Genomic DNA, 21,374 nt, shown 5'->3' on the forward strand with positions numbered 1-21,374 from the left:
GTTATTAACATGAAAAACCCCAACACTTCCTTCCTTGTTATTATTGGTTATTCTGCCACCTCCGTTTTTACCCATAACAGGACTCCAAAGTTAGCATGGCTCCAACCAGGTCAGATCTCCAATAAAAATCTAGCTCAAGGAAATCTCACAAATATCTACATATAAACTGAATCTGAGGTCATGGGATATATATGAAAATATATTTATAGACCTATTGCATAATGCTTAATTCTAGAATGTAAATTATGAGGTTATTAGAACTCTTTAGAATGTATTTGTTTGAAGGAGATTGAGTTCTGTTCTTGATCATGCTTCCCTACGAGTTATACCAGGTAAGGTTTCTACAGAGTGACCTGTAACTTGATCAGGCCCAGGGATAAATAAGCATCATGGTAGGAGCACCCATTCTGCCATCTATATAAAAAGCACATCATGCTTAAATACAGGTAGCACAGCAGCAGGACTTACACAGCTTAGCCTTGGTGTCAAATCACTTATCTGCTAATATTCCTTTAAGTTCTAGAAGTTTTCATTTGTCAAAGCAATAACCTTCCCAGAAGTACTACACTAACATTTATTTTTTATTGCAAGTTTCTGTTTAGTGATATCTTCTTCCTCTATAAAAGACTCTCAGTCATTCACTGACGGACCCAAGCTAGACCCCGTTTGTTTCATCCCTCATGTTAGTTTGGTATTCTGTGAAGAGTCCATGTTGCATAGATAAGGAAAACAAACTATAGCCAGAAAGTGTCGTTGGTGTCCATTCAGTCATAAAAACCAATGAGTAAGGAATAATTAAAAGATGGCTAATGATGGACCAATGTTGAGAATGTGCTATAAACAAGGGTTATGATCAATTCAATTATGTTCCCTTGAGGTATTGAGGAAAAATGTCAGATGTTTCAAACTTACCCATTAACCAATAAACTATAAACTCCTTATGAGTCTAAAAAAAGCAGCAAAGGGTAGAATTCAAGCAGTTTAGTTTGTTGGGACAGCAAGATGAATATTCTAATAAGTATAGAATCTGCTATATCTTCTCCCACTCTTAAATGTTCTAGGAACAAAAGCTTAAACAGAAAATATGCTTCCTTAAATGCAAATAAACAAAATTGAAGATAATACTTAGAGAACTGAATTAATAAAAGACCATTTTAGACTTCATGTTACTCTATTTTCTTTCATTTATTGTGCAATGATTTGGTGAAATTCATAAATTTCGCTCTTTACAGTGAAGAAACTGACAGATGTATTGGCTGCAGAAATATTTCTGAACTTGTTCCAAAAGGATATGGAAAATTTTTGACATATATATATCTACATGGGGGTTTCAGAAAACACATTTCTTGGCATAGTTTTTAAGACTGAGCCAACCAGATACCCCTCAAGTCAAAATTTAAAACAATAACTTCCATAATGCATACTTCTTTCTCAACAAGGTGGAAATCTGTAAGTACAGGGCATTTATATTCTTAGTGAGAAAAACAAAAAGCACAAATGTTGTGCAAAATAAAGCCCATTAAATTATGTGTCAGCAAATGTTTATCATCATCAAGCACTTTTCAAGGATTTATCAGGAGTGAAGCTAAGTATGGGGTTTTGGGGTAGATGAAGGCATCAAATATTTTAAAATAAGACCAAGTTTCTTAATTTCAGGTGACAGAATAGATTATTAGAATAGAACAGCCTACTCTACTTAGTTTGAGCTCCAATGGATTTATTAAAGGATGTTGAGACCTCATACTATTGAAGGAAGACTATAGGTGGAACTTCCAGAAATAAAGCCCCAGACTTGATTGCAGAATTGCCTGCTAAGGGAGTTGCTGCTGCTGCTGCTGCAGAGCCCAGAGGTAGCTGGCATTCTACCCATGCCAGCAGCAAGAAGAGAGACCCCACTAATTTCCCATGAAGCTCCCTGCCAATTCAAACTCTTGCATGAATAGATCTATTTTGTGAGGCCTAAGTAACACTGCCCACACAATGACAATGAGGGGAAAATAATATTTGTCTTGGGAAAGGTAACTAACAATGTGAGGAACGATGAAAGGAACGGTCAAAATATGGGGATAAAGTATTTAAAAAGAGTGTGTAGGACTGTCTGGGTGGCTCAGTCAGTTGAGCCTCTGAGTCTTGATTTCTGCTTGGGTCATGATCCCAGGGTGGCAGGATCAAGCTCTGAATTGGGTTCCGCACTGGACATGGAGCCTGCTTGGGATTCTCTCTCTCCCCCTCTACACCTCCCTCCCCCATTTTCACACCCTCTCTCTCAAAAAAAATAAACAAAATACATACAATTTGTGAGGCCTCAAATGGCAGTGGCTATTTCATATACTACAATTTCTATTTCGTTGGCATTGCCAGATTTTTTGTTGAAGTATTTTTACTCTTTATCGTATGTATATATCTATCTGAAGTTCTGTAATAATTACCCACTCTGGTTTTAAGAAAGAATGATATATTCAGGGTGCTAGGGAATGGCATTTGAGGGCCCTCCTTTAGAGAAAGTCATAAAATACTGTCTATCGTCAAATCTTTAATATTATATTTTTATCTACAATGTATTTTACACTCTATTTCTCCAACCAAAGTGTTAAGGATGCTTCTAAGTAGCTGAAACCAAATAAGAGGATAAGTTACTATTTTTTATTATTTTTCTTTTTTTAATGTTTATTTTTTGGGGGGGGGGGGCAGAGAAAGAGAGAGAATCTCAAGGAAGCTTCGCATGGTCAGCACAGAGCCCAATGCAGGCCCCAACTCATGAACCTTGAGATTATGACTTGAGCAGAAACCAAGAATTGGACACTCAGTTGACTGAGCCACCCAGGCACCCCTTACTAATTTTTTTAACTATTTTAATCATTTCCAGTCCAGTAAGAAAATATCTATGTAAATATTGCCAGTATTTGCTTTTCTTGTGAAGGAAATAAAGTAGCTTTTTTTTTTAAAATAAACTATAAATGCCTTTACCATGCCCCTCCTGGTCACTTTGAAATGATGTTTTTTGTTTTGAGTCAGTGGAGATAAAAATATTAATTTATTTCAGCAGAGGAATAAATTTGAATATTAGAAAACAAGATGTGCTGGGTATGAAACACACAATTTATTTCAGACTTCTACCTGCCAGGTGTTTGCTAAGCACTGTGGTGGGTAACCTCAGGTCAATGTCCTCAAGCCATTACAAACAGTATAGTAAACATTCATTTCCAAAACAGGTAATATGAACTGTGAGAAGACATACATAGAGGTTCATGTACAGAAGAAGAAAGTAATTAATGCTTTTGCCTTCATGGAGGAGATGATGCCTCAGCCATGTCTTAAAAGATGACTTTCAACAATCCAGAAACATGCCATATCAGTAAAATGAGTTCTGCCAATGTATTATGCCTTCTAGGTAGGAGACTTGGTAAAATAGCCTGTCAACCATTGGTTGAAACGCTAATCATTTGACATAGATTTGGGCACTTCCAGCTCCTTTCCATTCATATCACAAAGGCTGAGATATTCTTTGAGAAGGAGAAGCATAATACTCTTAAATTAGATCAATACAGGGTGGGGGGCAGGAATCCCCCTTTTATTGTTTATTATGAGAATAAAATTTACATTGAATAGACAACCAACTTAGAGAAGAGTGGTTTTCCTACCACTCCTAATGGTAAGTAGACAGCAAGTGCTTACTGAAAATATATTATCTCTCGATGCACTTTTTGTGATTACACATCTTCTGTGTTGAATGTGATTAAACTATGGAATTGAGTACAAGGCTTGAAGGATGCCCTAAGGGGATAAGAAGAAAATGTAAGAATTATTTTAAAGGAATAGTAAAAGGGGTAAGCCACAGAAACCCAGAGACAGCAGGAAAAATATATGTGAAACTAATAGATGTTTTTACCCCCAAGGCAATGGAAAAATGAGATCAGCTCTGACTGCAAAATTGCAAGGTAAGCAGATGGAGGAAAAAATCTTAGTGGATAGGACAAAGAGCACCTCAAGCTTTGGGTGTGTTATAGCAAAAATTCCTTTAAACTATATGGGTGTTTCACCACTCTGAAATTTCCAGTACTTTGTAGTCATTCTGTTATTATCCAAACCAGATACTTCAGGTCCTTATCACACATGGTGTTATATAGTCCAATCATCTCAGTTTACCTTGAAGAAAATTCCAACAAGTAGAGCAAGACAAGAGCATGTGGAGAACAGCAATCCCATTTGTCTGTGGGGGCATAACAATAGGTTTAGAATTCCTCATGAATAAATATTGTTAGGTAATCTTTTCCAGCTCTCCTCCTTGCTATTGGACAGGAAAAAGAAAAACCAAGAGCATAGCCAAAGACAACCTGGGGTGGCAAAGTTGTGAGATCTATTATGTTTGAACCTCCCATCTGTCTGTGGCTATGCCCAAATTTGAGGGGTACCTGCCAAGTAGTCTGTGGTTCTAGACTTCAGACTCTCTACTGAGCATAAATCTTCGGGACTGTGTTATAGACTGGACTATAGTGTTACATTTATCAGTGTATACAATATATGAAGTACTTTGTGTACCTTCCTGTGCTTGCTCCTAAAATATGTACTGTCACCATCAGATTCAACTAAGAAAGAAAGAAAGAAAGAAAGAAAGAAAGAAAGAAAGAAAGAAAGAAAGAAAGAAATGCAGGTTGAAGGAATTAATGCCAACAGAACAGTCAAGATGAAGAAGATGGGTTACACAGTCCTGTTTTGGTAACGACCAGATACCAACAAACCAACTCCCTGGTAATTCTTAGTTGCAAATGGGATGCCTTTGAAATCAGCCACCCCACTATGAAGGGGTCTGCTTCCCCCTGCTGGAAGCATCCAATAGCTACACCTACTCCAGAAATTCACAATGAAATCATCAACAATGACAGTAAAAGCTAACGTTTTTTGTGTGTTCAATAAATGGATTTGTATATGAAAATGATACTAAATTGACTCGTCCCTCCTTATCATGACTAAATCTTGCTTACAACTCCTGAAGATGTGCCTTTGATACTTTCTGGGCTCTCTCTCACCGCAGCACATGTAATGACACCCTCAATCCCATGAAGTAACATGGTTGAATACTCTAATATTTGAGAAGTACTCTGTTGGCCTCTGGCCTATCTTCAATATGTGCCCACATGTTCTGATTACTCTCAAAACCCACAATCACATGCAGAATCCCTAATTTCTCAAAGAGAAATTCTTATGTTTCTTTTCTAAATATCAGGTCATTTTTCTTCCTATAGCATTTATTTAATATTTCTTTTCTCCCAAACACAGAAACCTTCATTGTCCTCTGGAGGCCTTTTTTCTTTAACCAGTTAATGCTTATTTTCCTATAATACCTTCTAAAAATTGAAATGCCATAGCCAGACTCTCATTCCATATCTATATCATATTATATATAAGATTATATGTATATACACAATATATATTGTATACATATATATATTATCTATATTTTATATATAAGATTATATATACACAATATATATTGTATACATATATATGTACATATATATTATTCACACATATTGGAAGTCAATTGAAAAATAATTTTTCTAAAACAATTTTATACAAAACAACCAAAAAATTTTCACATATGACACACTCTAATATTTTATGGCCAAGGTTAGGTAAATTCCAGGATTTAAAGTCAACTTAATAAACACGCAATGACTGAATAGTTCCTGAAGCTTCTGGAGAAGAAACCTATCTTAATTATGGCTGGTAGTCATTTGGATATTTTCCAGTTGTCATCAGGAAATGAGGTGCATCCTCAGGAAGATAATTAAAAGAAAATTGTAATCTAATTTTCTAGAACAGTAATAAACACTCACAGATAATGAATATCGAAGACAAATTGGTGCTTTGCAATTAAGTTTGTTTTCCAAATAGAGTTTGTATGTCACAGAAAAGGGTTCATTTCGGAGAATGAATCGTCTAAGATGAAACTGATCTCCATTAATTCATGGTGGATGGGAAAAACAAGACCTTCTCAGTTTTGAGATTTTAATAGTTTAATATCATATGGGAATAGTTGACTAAAAACACAACAGTTTCAAATTCGGGGGACCTGAGATTAATATAGATGTTATTTATAAAACTATGTCCCCAACTTACTCTAAGGTTATGAGAATAATGTTTTGTCTTATTTTATCATTCATTGGTCAGTACAAGTTGTTAATATTTTCTGTAAGTAACAATACCTATAGGTGAACTTGAATTTAACTTCATAATTTTCCCATTGCAACACATGAAATTTCACAGTACTGACACCAGAATTCAAAATAGGCAAGAATCTAACACTGTGAGATCAGAAACCAGAATCAAAAAAATATCTCAAATTACTGACAGTCTCATTCAGACTTCTGTTCTGAGATTTTTCAGCTTTGCTGTTATTATAACTATTAGAACCTGAGTCAAAGTCTGATGTAGATAAGCAGAGGTCCTTTACAAGCTTTATTTTGGCATAACCATGTAATTAAAACTGGTCAACAGATGTTGATAAAAATAATTTTTAGGGAGGCCAAGATTCACTAAGTTCTCTGAGGGCATTTTTTTTTTTAAATTTATCCTGGTAGAATTTTATTGTTTTCCTTTTGTCAATATATTCAAGGAATAGGATTTCCATATCCGGGAGATATTTAGATTTTTTTAAATTTTTGACAAATCTTAACTTTGATAAGTTCAAATGACAACTGGGAACGGCATAAAAACAGCTTATAGGAAATAACTAAGATATGCATTATACATAATTAAAGAAAAATTTATTTGATATACTTATTATGTGGAAAATTGCATAGCTCTTTTCTTTGGATATTTCAAGTAAAATTAGATATGCTAAGAGATTTTACATTTCTCTAACAAGTCAATATTTTGTTTTTAAACTTGGGCTTTATTTGATTATGCCATCAATTTAAATGATCAAACATCTTTATAAAAAAATTATGGAACAAATTATATACATTATTAATGTTAGGAGAATATCTGTCTGTGTCCATAGCTAAGTATCCATGTTAAAGAAAAATACTAAGTAGATTTAAATTAATACACAGTATCTTATTTTCCTATTCAAGGGATTTTTAATAGGCCATGATGAACTATTACTATATATGTCAACTTGTTTGGCAAAGAGTAACATCTTATGGCTGAATAAAAATTGCATAGTTTTATTCTTAATTTGAGAATAAGTATGGGGGGCGTGCCTGGGTGGCTCAGTCAGGTAAGTGTCGACTTCAGCTCAGGTCATTATCTCACAGATTGGGGGTTCAAGCTGTGCATCAGGCTCTGTGCTGTCAGCTCAGAGCCTGGAGCCTGCTTCGGATTCTGTGTCTCCCTCTCTCTTTGCCCTTCCCCTGCTTGTGCTCTGTCTCTGTCTCTCAGAAATAAAAAAAAAATTTTAAGTATTAATTGAATATTTGGCTAATATCTTTCTTGAAACAATGGCAAATATTTGCTGCCTCCATTGCTGTACTTCTCATGCTCAATGTGGTTTTCTTAAATATCCAGAAAATTTGACTTCTAGTAAGTTTGACCATATTTCTTATCTATATGTCTTGGGCAAATCTAATACAAGTCTATGAATTATTGTACAGAATTATGAAATATTGTTAACATACAAAGAGCTCTGAGAGAGAATAAGACTCCCTTACCACCAAAAGTTAATGCATGTCATTCTTTGCTTTAGGTCACTTTTTTTTTGGGGGGGGGGGGGGGGCGGGGTTAAAATGTGTAAAACTTTACCGATGTAATTAAAAGGCACACCTAATCCACCCATCACTGTCAATATCTTTATAGAAAAAAATTTTCTTGAGGTTGATATGTAAACTTCCAATCTTTTTTCAAACTTGCTATATTTATATTTACATATTTATATGTACATGTGTATCTGTGTGTATGACAGCATGCGTTATGTATTTTTATATTTTAAAATTCACATGAATAATGACTTACTGTATATGGATGAAAAGATAAACTCAAAATAGATTAAATGTGAGACCCCAAACCATAAAAATCCCAGCAGAGAACACAGGCAGTAATTTCTCTGATGTCAGCCATAACAACATTTTTCTAGATATGTCTCCTAAGGCAAGGGAAACAAAAGCAAAAATAAACTATTAGGACTTCATCAAAATAATAACTTTGCTAAGCAAAAGAAACCATCAACAGTACAGAAAGACAGACTACTGAATGGGAAAAGATCTTGAAAATGAGATATCTGATAAAGGGTTAGTATCTAAAAATATATAAAGAACTTATGTAACACTTAAAAAACAATCAAGTATCCAATAATTACACTATTGGATATTTACCCAAAGAAAATGAAGACACTAATTTGAAAAGATACATAAACCCTGATATTCATGGCAGAATTATTTACAAGGATATGGAAGCACCTTAAGTGTCCATCCTTAGATGAATGTGTAAAGAAAATGTGGAATATCACACAACCATGAAAAAGGATAAGATAATGTCATTTGAGACAACATGGATGGACCTAGAGGGTATTATGCTAAGTGAAATAAGTTAGACTAAGAAAGACAAATACCATATAATTCCACTCATAAGTGGAATATAAAACAACTAAGTGAAATGCAGAATCAGACCTATAAATACAGAGAACAAACTGATGGTTGCCAGAGGGTAGATAATGTAGGGGATGGGAAAAATGTGTGAAGGGAGAGAGAGATACTGGCTTCCACTTATGTAATGAATGAAGTCACAGGAATAAAAGGCACAGCATAAGGAATATAGTCAATAAGGTTGAAACGGTGATGTAGTAGGACAGATGGTAACTACACTTGTAGTAAACAAAGCATAATGTATAAACATGTCAAATCACTAAATGGTACACCTAAAACTAATGTAACATAGCATGTCAACTGCACCCAAATTAAAAAAAAAAATCACATGAATACTGTCTTACCATACAGGTCACTTTGTTCTTTCAATATTTCCCACTTAATGCATGCAGGCCATACATTGCAAAAGGTTTATTATATCCTACTTTGTGTATACACCATATTTATTCATTTCTTTCCTGAAAGTGCTGTCACAACCTGACCTTGGTTCTATCTCCCCTTCATATTCCTCAGCCTTAACTCTCAGCATCTTGAGAAAGTGTTAATCACACCCTGTTTTTTAAAACACTCTCTTCAATTTTTTGATACCCACTCTCCCCTGGGTTTCCCAGATCGCTTTTTGTCTTCTCATTTTTACCCTCCCCTTCAATGACTGCATACATTTTCCTGATTTTGATTACAAGTTGGCCAAAGTTTACTCCTGAACTATAGACCTGCAACTGGACAATTCCACTCAGATATCCTACTGGCAGAATATTTATATCTTGCTCAAAACTGGATGTTTCTTGTGCACACCTGGCCTTTGTTATGTGTTACTATGACACCATGAGCATGACCTTTGACTCCTATACAACTAATCATGACCTACTGTGTAAATATATTCTATGTAAATCTTAAATCAAACCACTTTTCCCTGTCTCTAGTCATCAAGCTTTATCACCCATGTTCTAAACTGAATCCTAATAACCTTTCCAAAACCAAGTATGATTACACAACTTTTTTACCTGACAAGCTTTCATGGCTCCATGTGATTCTACGAATGAGGTAATCAAATCTTAATGAAACTCATGAAGCCTAGCATTTCAATTTCTTCACAAAGCTATCATACTCCTATTGACACAATCCTCTTCTCTTCATCAAAACATTTAAGATTGAGAAATTTGAAAATGGAAATTAAATATATTTCTCTTGCTATTTTAAGTGTATTTATCTAGGTCTGGGCACATTACCATACATGTAATAGAAAACCTTGAGATTAGAAAATAAAGTGAATCCCACAGTCTTTTAGAATAAGGATGAAAGAAAATGATGACAGTGAAAAGTAAATAAAGTTCTTATTTTAAAAATAAATCCTGTAAATTACAGGGCAAAAAATTTCCTTTGATACCCAAAATGGATGAAAAACACAGTAATTTCTTAAAGCTTATGAAAACAGTGTACATTTAATAAAAGTTAACATGTATCCACTGAACCAAATAAACCACACCGATTCTGTTTCTTTTTTCGATCAGTTTAGTTGTTGGTCAAAGAGATGCAGAAGATAGAAGTTATCTGAACTTAAAGGCATTGACATGATTTTTCCTTTAATTATAATCATTTCTTATGTTTATTTTGGTTGGCAGAGAAATATGGACTAGATCAATGGCACGCTTATGTAAATGAAAAGCAGGCTGAATGACCATACAGAAAAAGTGAAACTTAAACAATAAGGTATAGGGAAATTTTAAGAAGTATGAAATAAAGATGACTTGTTCAGGACTCCCATATGATGGATTTCTTTATTGATAACTCGGATCAATCCATAAAAAGTCCACTTATTAAACAAGTTCCTGAATTACATCTGTGAGGAACAGTGCTTTTACATCATTAGAGAATTAGAAAAGCTGGGAAATAAAGTTGAGAAAAATATCCAGAATACAACAAAAAGAGAAAAAAGGTGTGAAAGAGCTGCTCAGAGACCTGGTGGAGATGAAAATTCCAAAGTACATTTAACTGAAGTTCTAGAAGGAAAATAAAGAGTGTAGAAAAAAATATGTTAAGTGTTTCCCCAGGTTTGAAAAAAAAGAAATAGTCAGCTTGAAAAAGAACAAGTCCTACACAGAAAAACAAAAGAAATCCATACTAGATGGACTGTAGTTGAACTGAAGAATACCAAAGACAAAGAGAAAACTTCAAAATCTATTGGGGAGAAAAGAGATCGCCAAAATAGAAAGAACAGACTGACAATACTAATAACTAGTAGAAAACAATGGAATAGTATCTTCAAAGTGTAGAGGAACAGTAACTCAGAAAAAATAGTCTGTATTTAGCTTAAATAGGATTAAACAGAATAAAAGGCAACTTTGACGATTTAAAGGTCTTGATCTTTACTAAAATAACTATTAAGGGACATAAGTTCAGCATGGAATAAATTTCCAGAAGGGAAGAGTGGTACTTCAGAAACAACAATGAACAAAGAAATGAATATTTATGTACATCTAAATAAACATTGACTATAAAAGTAACAATAATTAAAATGAGAATGATAATAGTAACAATACTAATAACTAATTTAGGGCATTGATGAAAATTAAAGGTGAAAGAAAAATTCTAAAATTAAGGAAGATGCCAGAATCATAAAATTATAAAGCATTTTGAGGGGAATAGACAGACCAATAAATTTGACCATATTTAAGTTTAAAACTGTTCCACATTCAGCTAGTCAATAAACAATTCTATATAAGATATTTAACAAAATAAATGTAGTAACTCCAGTTGACATTATTTAAATGACATCAAAGTTAGGTAGCATTAAATTTTACCTAAATTTAAAAATAAATTATAGCCTAAATAAGTGATTATTTTAAATTTTCTTTTAGTTCTGGTATGCTATTCTATCTTTTGTCAAGCTACAATTGGCCTATAACATTGTATTAGTTTTAGGTATACAACATGATTTGACATTTGTATATATTGCAAAAATGATCACCATGATCAGTTAAGATCTATCACCATAGTTACAAAAGAATTGTTTTCCTGTGATGAGAACTTAAAAAAAAAAAAAAAAGAGTAACAGTGTGCACACATACACACCCACACACACACACACAGGCAAGTTGGGGAGGGGCAGAGAGATCCCAAGCAAGCTCCATGCTTGACTAAGAGATCATAGCCCGAGTCAATACCAAAAGTTGTACCCTTAACCGACTGAGCCACCCAGGTGCACCTGAGATGAGAACTTTTAAGATCTGCTCTCTTAGCAACTTTCAAATATGTGATACATCATTAACTATAGTCTTAATCCTAGCATATGGTGGTTACTCAATAAATGTTTTAATTTTATTTTTATTTTTTAATATTTCAAAGTTTAAATTCTAGTAAGTAACATATTCAGCAAATATTTTTTAAATGAATATTTGAGGAGCGCTTGGGTGGCTCAGTCAGTTATGTGTCCAACTTAGGCTCAGGTCATGATCTCGCAGTTCATGAGTTCAAGCCCCACAATGGGCTCTTTGCTGACAGCTCAGAGCATGGAGCTGGCTTCGAGTTCTGTGTCTCCTTCTCTCTCAGCCCCTTCATTTGCACTCTGTCTCTCTCTCAAAAATAAACATTAAAAAATTTTTTTTAATGAATATTTGAGAGTGGCTGACACAATTCAAGTTTAATAGCAAGAATAATAACTAATTTATTAGTTCAAAGTGATACCATTAGCTATAGTATCACTTTTGTTTTTGTTCTTAATCTTCCTACTAAAATTATTAATTGTATTACTTTCTAGAGTTTTATACCAAATTTTATACCAAATTTGCAAAAGTTATATTTGATTGACAACAGAGATCTCTAAGTTTTATACCAATGTATTCTAATTAACATCAAGTTCCAGTGATAATTCCTATTACTGGTTCAGAAAATAAAGTATTGATAAAAAGATTCTGGTGATATTAAAGTAACAAACTATGATTTTTAAAAGCAGTGAAATAAATCTAAGGGTAAAATTAAAAAATCCAGGACAGAAAGCACACCTTTAAAATGAAAAATGCATGAATAAAATACATGGCAATTTTATTACTTGGTATTGCAGTTTTCTAATAATGTCAAGCTAGGTACCAACTAATAAAAATTTAATTTTTTCAATATAATAACTCTTACTGATTGAAAGCACCGATTTCTTAGTATCTTTTCAATAATTTTCAATGGCCTGATTAATTATGAAATAACTTTTATGCAATGATGGTTATTCTACCCTACCAGTATTCCTATCTTTAAAATTAAAGTATCTGTTTCTAGTATAGGGAAATGGATTTATAGGTATTTTGCTTCTCAAATTAGTAAAGCTAGTTTACTTTTTGTTAGATTAATTGCTACACCTTAAGTTCTTATTTTTAAAGAAGAAATAAAATACTGTAAAACTTTTGTGGGTTACTAAATTCAACAAAATTAAGATAGCTATTGACCTGATTAGAATATATTCTTTTTTTTTTTTTTTTTTTTTTTTTTTTTTTTTTTTTTTTTTTTATGTATTAGGAGCTAGAATTGTTAGATATGCCTCTGGAAATCATATAAGCCTGACAAAATACTTGATTTTTTAAATGCTCTGTTTTAAAATAAATGATTTTGAGAACTTTATATAAATTTGGTACCAATTTCTTTACTGGAAAACAGTCTCTCTTAAAATGATGCTGGACTTAAAGATGTTGCTGCTCCTAATTTGTATCAAAACTAGATTTCTGGGAAAACTAAGTAATGCCTCTAGAGATTCATTTTTACTGTTCAGAGAAATTGGAAATTTAGTGAGTCACAAAGCAGAACATGTTAAAATGTTCAAACTGCCGAAACAATGTGAATGCATATTTATCTTAGCTGGCCTTTAAAATCATATTAGCAGTAATGTTTGATTCCTTTTAGTGCTTTGGTTACTAATTGGTCTAATGTGATTAATATAGTAAAATACAATACAGTAAGCTATTCTTTAATTTGTCAGAAATTGTGAAGTCTTAAAGCAAATTTTAAAAAAATTTTTTAATGTTTACTTTTGAAAGAGAAAGAGCACTAGTGGGGGAGGGGCAGAGAGAGAGGGAGACACAGAATGCTAAGCAGGCTCCAGGCTCTGAGCTGTCAGCATAGAGCCTGATGTGGGGCTCCACACTATGAACCATGAGATCATGACCTGAGCCAAAGTCAGATAGTTAACCAACTGAGCCACCCAGGTGCCCAACATCAAATTACTTTAAACTTTTTAAATAAATCTTGAGAAACTGATCGTCAAGCAATAGTTTTAATTGGTGCTCATTTTTCCATAATTGTTCATTCAACACCCAGAAGGTTAATAAAAGCAAACCCCTTTCTAAGTGCAATTTCTCTTTGTCCTCTTTTAGCAAATATTTACAAAGAAAAAAAACAATCACACTGTGGTCGGAGCTTTCAATGTATAAACCAATATATAATCAGTGACTTGGCTTCCCTTATTTAGGCTTAAGCTTCTTAATTAAAAATCGTATTTTACCTCATCCACAGAGGACTCTAACTTTTGACATTGATAAACATTAGAAGCCTCCAAGAGTGGAGACAAAACGCTAAAAAATAAATTTAAAAATATCAGTTCAGCACTACTCATCTAAGACCATATAAGAATACTTTATAAGGGCACCTGGGTGGCTCAGTTGGTTAAGCGTCCAAAAACAAAATTTAAAAAAAGGATATATTCATGATTCACAGTTTAAGCAAGGATAGTTTTTTACAGATCTCGTGATTTAAAAGGTTGTTAAGCAATAAAACCAACTCTTATTTGAAACCCCTTCTACAAGTAGTTACAAGTTCTGGATTGCTATGTATCAACCCGAAGAACTGTCCAAATTCTATAGGTTTCATGAACATGGTTTGAAAACCATGGAATCCCATCATTTTATGAAGACATTAAAGACACAGAGTTAAATAATGGCAGGTTTAGGACTAGAACTCTCATCTTTACCTTTATTCTCATACTTTTTATTAGTGAGACTCCTTCATCTCAAGGAAGCAGTGCAATATAAATGGTTATGAGTTTAAGAACTTAACAAATCTGGATTCAATCCTGGCTTCACAACTGGGAGGAGAGGGCTTATGGGAAGGACTCACCACATTACTTCTACATACCGAGTACTTAATAAATATTAGGTCTTATTACCATTAACTCAAAGCTTAACACGCTGTACTTGGGTGCTGAAATTTCAGTTACACTTATGTTTAAACAACTGAAAGGGGAGGAATAGAGCAATCTGAGAATTATATAGATGAAGTAACAATGAAACACCATGCCTTATACAAAAGGATTTAAGAAAATGGAAGCAGGAATAAACACAGAGCAAAAGAAGGGAACTAGAATTTAAAGATATCTCAACAAGTCAGGGACCTTGAGAATTTAAGGGCAAAACTACACCCTGAGCAGGGCTCCCATCCTAGGGTTCCCACATCTTGTATCAGCGGGAAGTCTTGCCCAACTTCTTCAGAGTTCACTTCTGATTTTTTTTTTTTATGTGCTGTAACATTCCCCCCACTCTGCCCCTGTAGTTACCAATAATCAGGAAAGGGAGAAATGTCTGCCTGATTTGGTTCTATTTCAGGGAGCTGGCTGTCCCCTCTGCAAAAGCTGTTCTTGACCCGCTGCTCAAATGGTGACTACTGGTTTACAGTGCAGTTGACAATTCTGAGAGGGGATTTGACTCCCTCTGATGTGAAGTGATTCTGACAAGGAGACCAGAGCCAGGATTCTTAAAAGTTAAGGTTTTCTCAGTTCCTTTACACAGAGTCATGCTGTAATAGACACATCCTGCTGGATGTAGCACTCCTCCTACATGAAGAGGCCTCCTGTACTATAGCTTTTAGAGACAACTAAATCACTACACAAACACTGCTGTTTCCCAGGGCATAAAATAAACTTAGTTGAGCTGAAGGGGAATAAGTGTGGTACCTACTCCTTCACAAGACCTAAACTACCATTCAGCTCATTTTCTCTCCAGGCTAATGCCATCATTAGCCCACTGATTTTGTTTTCCTTTGCTTTTGTGGTCATACAATTTTTAATGCTCCATGGCCTTTTCCTACAAATTGGCTTTGACTGGGACCATAGAGTTGGGAGTCACAGTCAACTCCCACTCAGCTAAATGAAGGGTTTCCAAAGCAGAGACCTGCCTTCTGAGTACTTCTATTATCTAAGAAATGTCTTCCATATTTTCTACAATATGATCTTGTCACTCTTCCTGAGCAAAAAGCACTTGGTACCTTTGTACTAAAACACTTTGAGGCTGTACATATATACACATGCCCATGCATATAAAAATGAGCAGGTTCAGATGTAAGAAAATACAATATTAGTATTTCTAAGGAGAAGGGGATAATTTGAGTTTTGATAATTTAGCATGGCTTCATAAAGTAAATAACACTATCATGAAATTAATCCCAAAAATGAATCCTATTTTGCTTGTTGGAAATCAGTAGAAGTTAACTATTTCAGAAAATCATAACAAACATTAACACTACACATGGTATTTGAATCATGCATTCAATCTGTATGTTTCACTTGTAGCACAAACATGCAACTATTTCACTATGTCTTCTAATAAAGTCTCCCTAAGACATTTAGATATTGAAATACTTATTATTTATTTATAAATTAATATCTTATGTTGATTGCATTACAATCAAGGCATAATAATGGCATTTAGAAATTATATAGGTGGGTTGTATTATCGATGAATTTCATTTCAGGATAGCCAAAAGGGAATTACAAAATCTTTGTTATGAAAAAAAAAAAAAAAAAAAAAAAAAAAAAAAAGAATTGGTATGGCTGAGAACTACTGTCCCAAAGAGAACCAGATATAATTACTGCTAAACTGGTTGCCTGGGTGGCTCTGTTGGTTAATCATCTGACTTAGGTCCAGGTCATGATCTCGCAGTTCCTGAGTTCCAGCCCCATGTAGGGCTCTGTGCTGACAGCTCAGAGTCTGAAGCTTGCTTCAGAATCTCTGTCTCCCCCCTCTCCCCCCTCCCACTGACTCACACACTCTCTCAAAAACAAACATTAAAAATTTTTAACAAATTTTCTGGTTATGAAAGTCATATAGCCTTTGTACTAGTTTCCTAGGGCTGTTGTTTAAAAAAAAAAAAAAAAAAAAAAAAAAAAAAGGACCACAAATAAAAAGCTTCTGCACAGCGAAGGAAATAATCAGCAAAACTAAAAGGCAACTGATGGAATGGGAGAAGATATTTGCAAACAACATATCAGATAAAGGGTTAGTATCCAAAAATATATAAAGAATTTATCAAACTCAACACCCAAAAAACAAATAATCCAGTGAAGATATGGGCAAAAGACATGAATAGCACTTCTCCAGAGAAGACATCCAGATGGCCAACTGACACAGGACAAAATGCTCATCATCACTCATCATCAGGGAAATACAAATCAAAACCACAATGAGATACCACCTCACACCTGTCAGAATGGCTAAAGTTAGTAACTCAGGCAACAACAGATGTTGGCAAGGATGCAGAGAAAGAGGATCTTTTTGCACTGCTGGTGGAAATGCAAACTGGTGCAGCCACTCTGGTAAACAGTATGGAGGTTCCTCAAAAAATTAAAAATAGAACTACCCTACAACTCAACAATTGCACTACTAGGCATTTATCCAAGGGATACAGCTGTGCTGTTTCGAAGGGACACATGCACCCCAACGTTTACAGCAGCACTATCAACAATAGCCAAAGTATGGAAAGAGCCCAAATGGCCATCGAGGGATGAATGGATAAAGAAGATGTGGTACATATATACAGTGGAGTATTACTCAGCAATCAGAAAGAATGAAATCTTGCCATTTACAACTAAATGGAACTACAACCGGATGGAACTAGAGGGTATTATGCAAAGCAAAATTAGAGAAAGACAAAAGTCATATGACTTCACTCATATGAGGACTTTAAGACACAGAACAGATGAAAATAAGGGAAAGGGAGCAAAAATAATATAAAAACAGGGAGGAGGACAAAACATAAAGGACCTTTAAATAAGGAAAACAGAGTTACTGGAGGGGTTGTGGGAGGGGTGATGGGCTAAATGGGTAAGGAGCATTAAGGAATTTACTCCTGAAATCATTGTTGCATTATATGCTAACTAATTTGGATATAAATTTTAAGAATATGAATTTAAAAAAACTTATTTCACAGTTCTAGAGGAGAGAAGTCTGAAATCTGGGTGGTGGCATGGCTATAGTCCTTCAAGGAACATCTAGGAGAAAATCTTTGCCTCTTCCAGCTTTCGGTAACCCCAGGCATACTCTGGTTTATGGCAGCATAAACATGCCTTGTCTTCACATGAAGATCTCCCGTTACTTTGCCTTCTCTTCTTATAACACCACCAATTACACTGGTTGAGGGTCCACCCTAAGGACCTCATCATAACTTGATAACATACACGAAGACTACTCCCAAAGAAGATCACATTCACAGGTTCTGGGGAGGGATCAGGTTTTCTGGGGAGACAATCCAAGCCAGAGCAGGCTCCTTTTAAAAATATAGAAAGTTTAGAATATTTTCAAGTATTTCTCACTATAAATTAACTTGAACATAATTTTTTGCCATAATATTTTTCTATTTTCTTTAGAAGTGAAATATGGAGAAATGCTTTTAAGTACAAATTAGATAAATGTATTTGGGCTCTTACTACATACAGCCAAATTGCTTTCCAGAAAAGTTATGCTATTTATTTCCTATTCAACAGTGTGAAGTTTATGTCAAATCATATGCCCTCCAGCATTGCTCATAGCCTCGACCTATACCTACTTGTTTATTTAGACAAATTGTACAATTAAAGAAAGTAAGCTAGTCCTGGGAAATGTTGTATTAGGAGAGAATAAACCAGCCTAATCTTAATTAGTAGATGGTGGTTCTCACGGACACATTCTCCATGATAATGAAAGTTTGAACAAAGCTTTTTTATTGGTATGCCATTTGCTATTACAAATAAAACAAGTAAAAACCCTAGAAAATTATATAAATAGTATGCAAAATTACACTGGAAACAAAAATGAGAAGTAGATGAACATTTGCTTACTTAATATTAAAGCTTTTTCTAAACTAAACTTAAAGATAATTTTAATACCAGTATGTCACTTTTCTTCTGGAAAACAAATATATAGGATATATATGTATCCTATTGGTTCTGCCGTCCTAGAGAACCCAGACTCGTACAGAAGGCTAAGTAGCAGAGAATTCAGCCAAGGTCATAACACACGAAGTGTGGTTAAGGTACCACTACAGGTTTTCTGACCCGTGGACACATGCCTCTCCTGCCATACCACCATAAAAATGATTATTTACTGTGATCATCACTGCACTTGTGACTCTTGCTGTGGCCACAGTGAATGTTCTTTAGCTGTCCTAAATTGTTAGTTTTATTCACCCCAAACAAAGTCTCATGTGGAAGCATCCAGTTAACCAGTGCCAGAGGGTGTGGAGAGGAAATGCTCAGCCCCCTTCATTTTATGTAAGGAAAGGATGAGCCCAGCATCCCACCCAAGACGACACCAGGGAAATTCCTTCAAACTATGAAATGAAGGGGGATGGTGATCAGCAAAATAAATGCCGACATCAACTACTATGGCATTCAGAGCACCTAGTAAGACTTTACTGATCTCCCCAGCTTCATTTCCTAAAATTTCTCTTGATACTTCTCCCCACTGAAGGATCTCTCTTTATGTTCTTTCCTCCTTCTTTGCCTACCTCTTAATAATCACTCATATCGCAGGTCGGTATCACTTACCCAGGAAAGGCCCTACACACTAAGGTAAATGATCCTCTTATATCCTGATAGCACATATAACTTCCTTTTTGCCACTTATTGTATTTATAATCTTATATTCGCTTTTATGATTAACACCCACCCATTTCCTGCAGTAGACCTTAAGATACATGAACTATGTGGTCATGTGTATTCTTGCTCATTTTTGCAACCACACAGTTCATATAGAATGACAGATTACTGGGGGGTACTCAAGAATGAGATATCAAAAGGCTTAGGATCTACTTTTCAGTGAGGTTTAACACTAAAGAAGAAAGTAAAGTTTGAACAAGTAAAGCATGTGGCTGGATTAACAGGAAGTGAAGGAAGACCCAGAAAATTTGGAAGAAGGCAATCAGTGATGGCCTTACTTTAATTTTCTAAGAAGTTTCCATTTTTGGGGGATGCTAATTCTGATCAGACTGGAAATAAAACTTTCTGAAATTTTCTTTTTTGAATATAATCTGGAAAGGGTCTGTTGCTGTAACAGACACATAGAAGAAACCTGGTCAGGTTACTAGGTTACATACACTTCAGGGGCTAGCACCAACATTTCTAGAGTTACTTGAGCAATTCACACTCTAAGGGTGATAAACTGTTAAGAATGTCCCGGGGGACTCTACAAATTATACACACTGGAGTTCTGAATTATTCCTGAAGTTAAGTAAGACTTCTCCTAACCAGAGAACTTGGTAGGAAGATTGCCACTGAACAGAGAATAGAGATAGTGATATTGCAAGTTTCTCTATCCTTCCAACTCAAATTTACATGTATGTGTTGTCCAAGCATATATATATACATAGACAAATACATATGTATATCATATATAATGTGTATATACAATATACATATGTATACATATATACATACGTATATTTGTGTATATATGTATGTGTGTGTATGAACACGGTATGTATACACACACTTGTAATAGAGGTTTGAAATATTTAGGTCACCAAGAGGCATCTGAAGGAATTCTCACACTGGTCTGCTAAAAGCATTTTCAGAATTAGAATTTGTCTTCCTCTGCTTCCCTAACCTACTTTGATTAATTATATTCTACCTGGAAGATCACATATACTCTGAGGATATTGTCATAAATTCATTTTCAGTTAACTAGTAACTAGTTAACTAGTAACTTCAGTTACTGTATTGCAACTCAGACATAGCCCTCTTTCCTATTGTTTTGAAAAACACTTTCACAGATATTAAGACTAATGATAAAAAGTTCTTCTAATCCTCAAGAGAAAGCAATTCTGAACAAGTTAAAAAGAAAAAAGCAAATAACCAAATATCTGACAAAAAAAAAATCAAGGTCACCAGGAATATTGAAAGATGTTGCTTATAGAAAGTTGAATATTTTAACAAAATGGAAAAGGACACTGGGAAAGTTTCAAGATTTAAAATAGTTTCTTTAGTAAATGTCATAATAAACAAGTCAGAAAAAGTCAGATGCTATCCGTTCTCATGCTCCTTTTAGATTCCTGAAGAAACACGACCTTCTTTATTGCTAAATTCAAGACGCTATTTGAAGTATTGCTGAGAGTCCAAAAATATGAAGAACTAAAAACAGATTTTAGAAAAAAAACAATACACACTTCAAAATAACATTCTACACAATTCATTGAAAATATTCTAAGTCACCTTTAAATACCTCTAGAACATAAAAATAAAGAATGATGTTTCTTCTCTATGAAGAAATAATAACTGTAGCACACCCTCTACATTCCAGGAACAGTGGGAGATTTCTAGAGCTATCCCATGTAATGTGCATCGACCCAAAATTACACATATTACAATTATTTCTCTTCTAATCTAGAAGCTTATTCTCTATCTCCTTTCTCCCCCATGAACTTTATTTGTTGAATAAAGTAGTTTCAAATTGGTCATAGTCAAATTTACATTAACTTTTTATTTTCTTCTTTTTTTACATGACTACTTCAAGGATAATGTTATCTTCTCTACCCTGAAACACTTACCTGGTTGTCTCTCTTTCTGTGATA

The 21,374-nt window shown here is 34.4% G+C and overlaps 1 long non-coding RNA gene across 1 annotated transcript; it reads left to right on the forward strand.

The window, feature by feature from the left end:
* The first annotated feature begins 273 nt into the window (after positions 1–273).
* Positions 274–4,943, forward strand: LOC145715734 (uncharacterized). Its single transcript, XR_014138146.1, has 3 exons — positions 274–332; positions 3,897–3,938; positions 4,581–4,943. It is a non-coding gene; the product is annotated as an uncharacterized LOC145715734 (long non-coding RNA).
* The last annotated feature ends 16,431 nt before the right edge of the window (positions 4,944–21,374 follow it).

This window comes from Panthera onca, chromosome C2 (genome assembly GCF_046562875.1).
Source record: "Panthera onca isolate mPanOnc1 chromosome C2, mPanOnc1 haplotype 2, whole genome shotgun sequence".
Lineage (NCBI taxonomy): Eukaryota > Metazoa > Chordata > Mammalia > Carnivora > Felidae > Panthera > Panthera onca.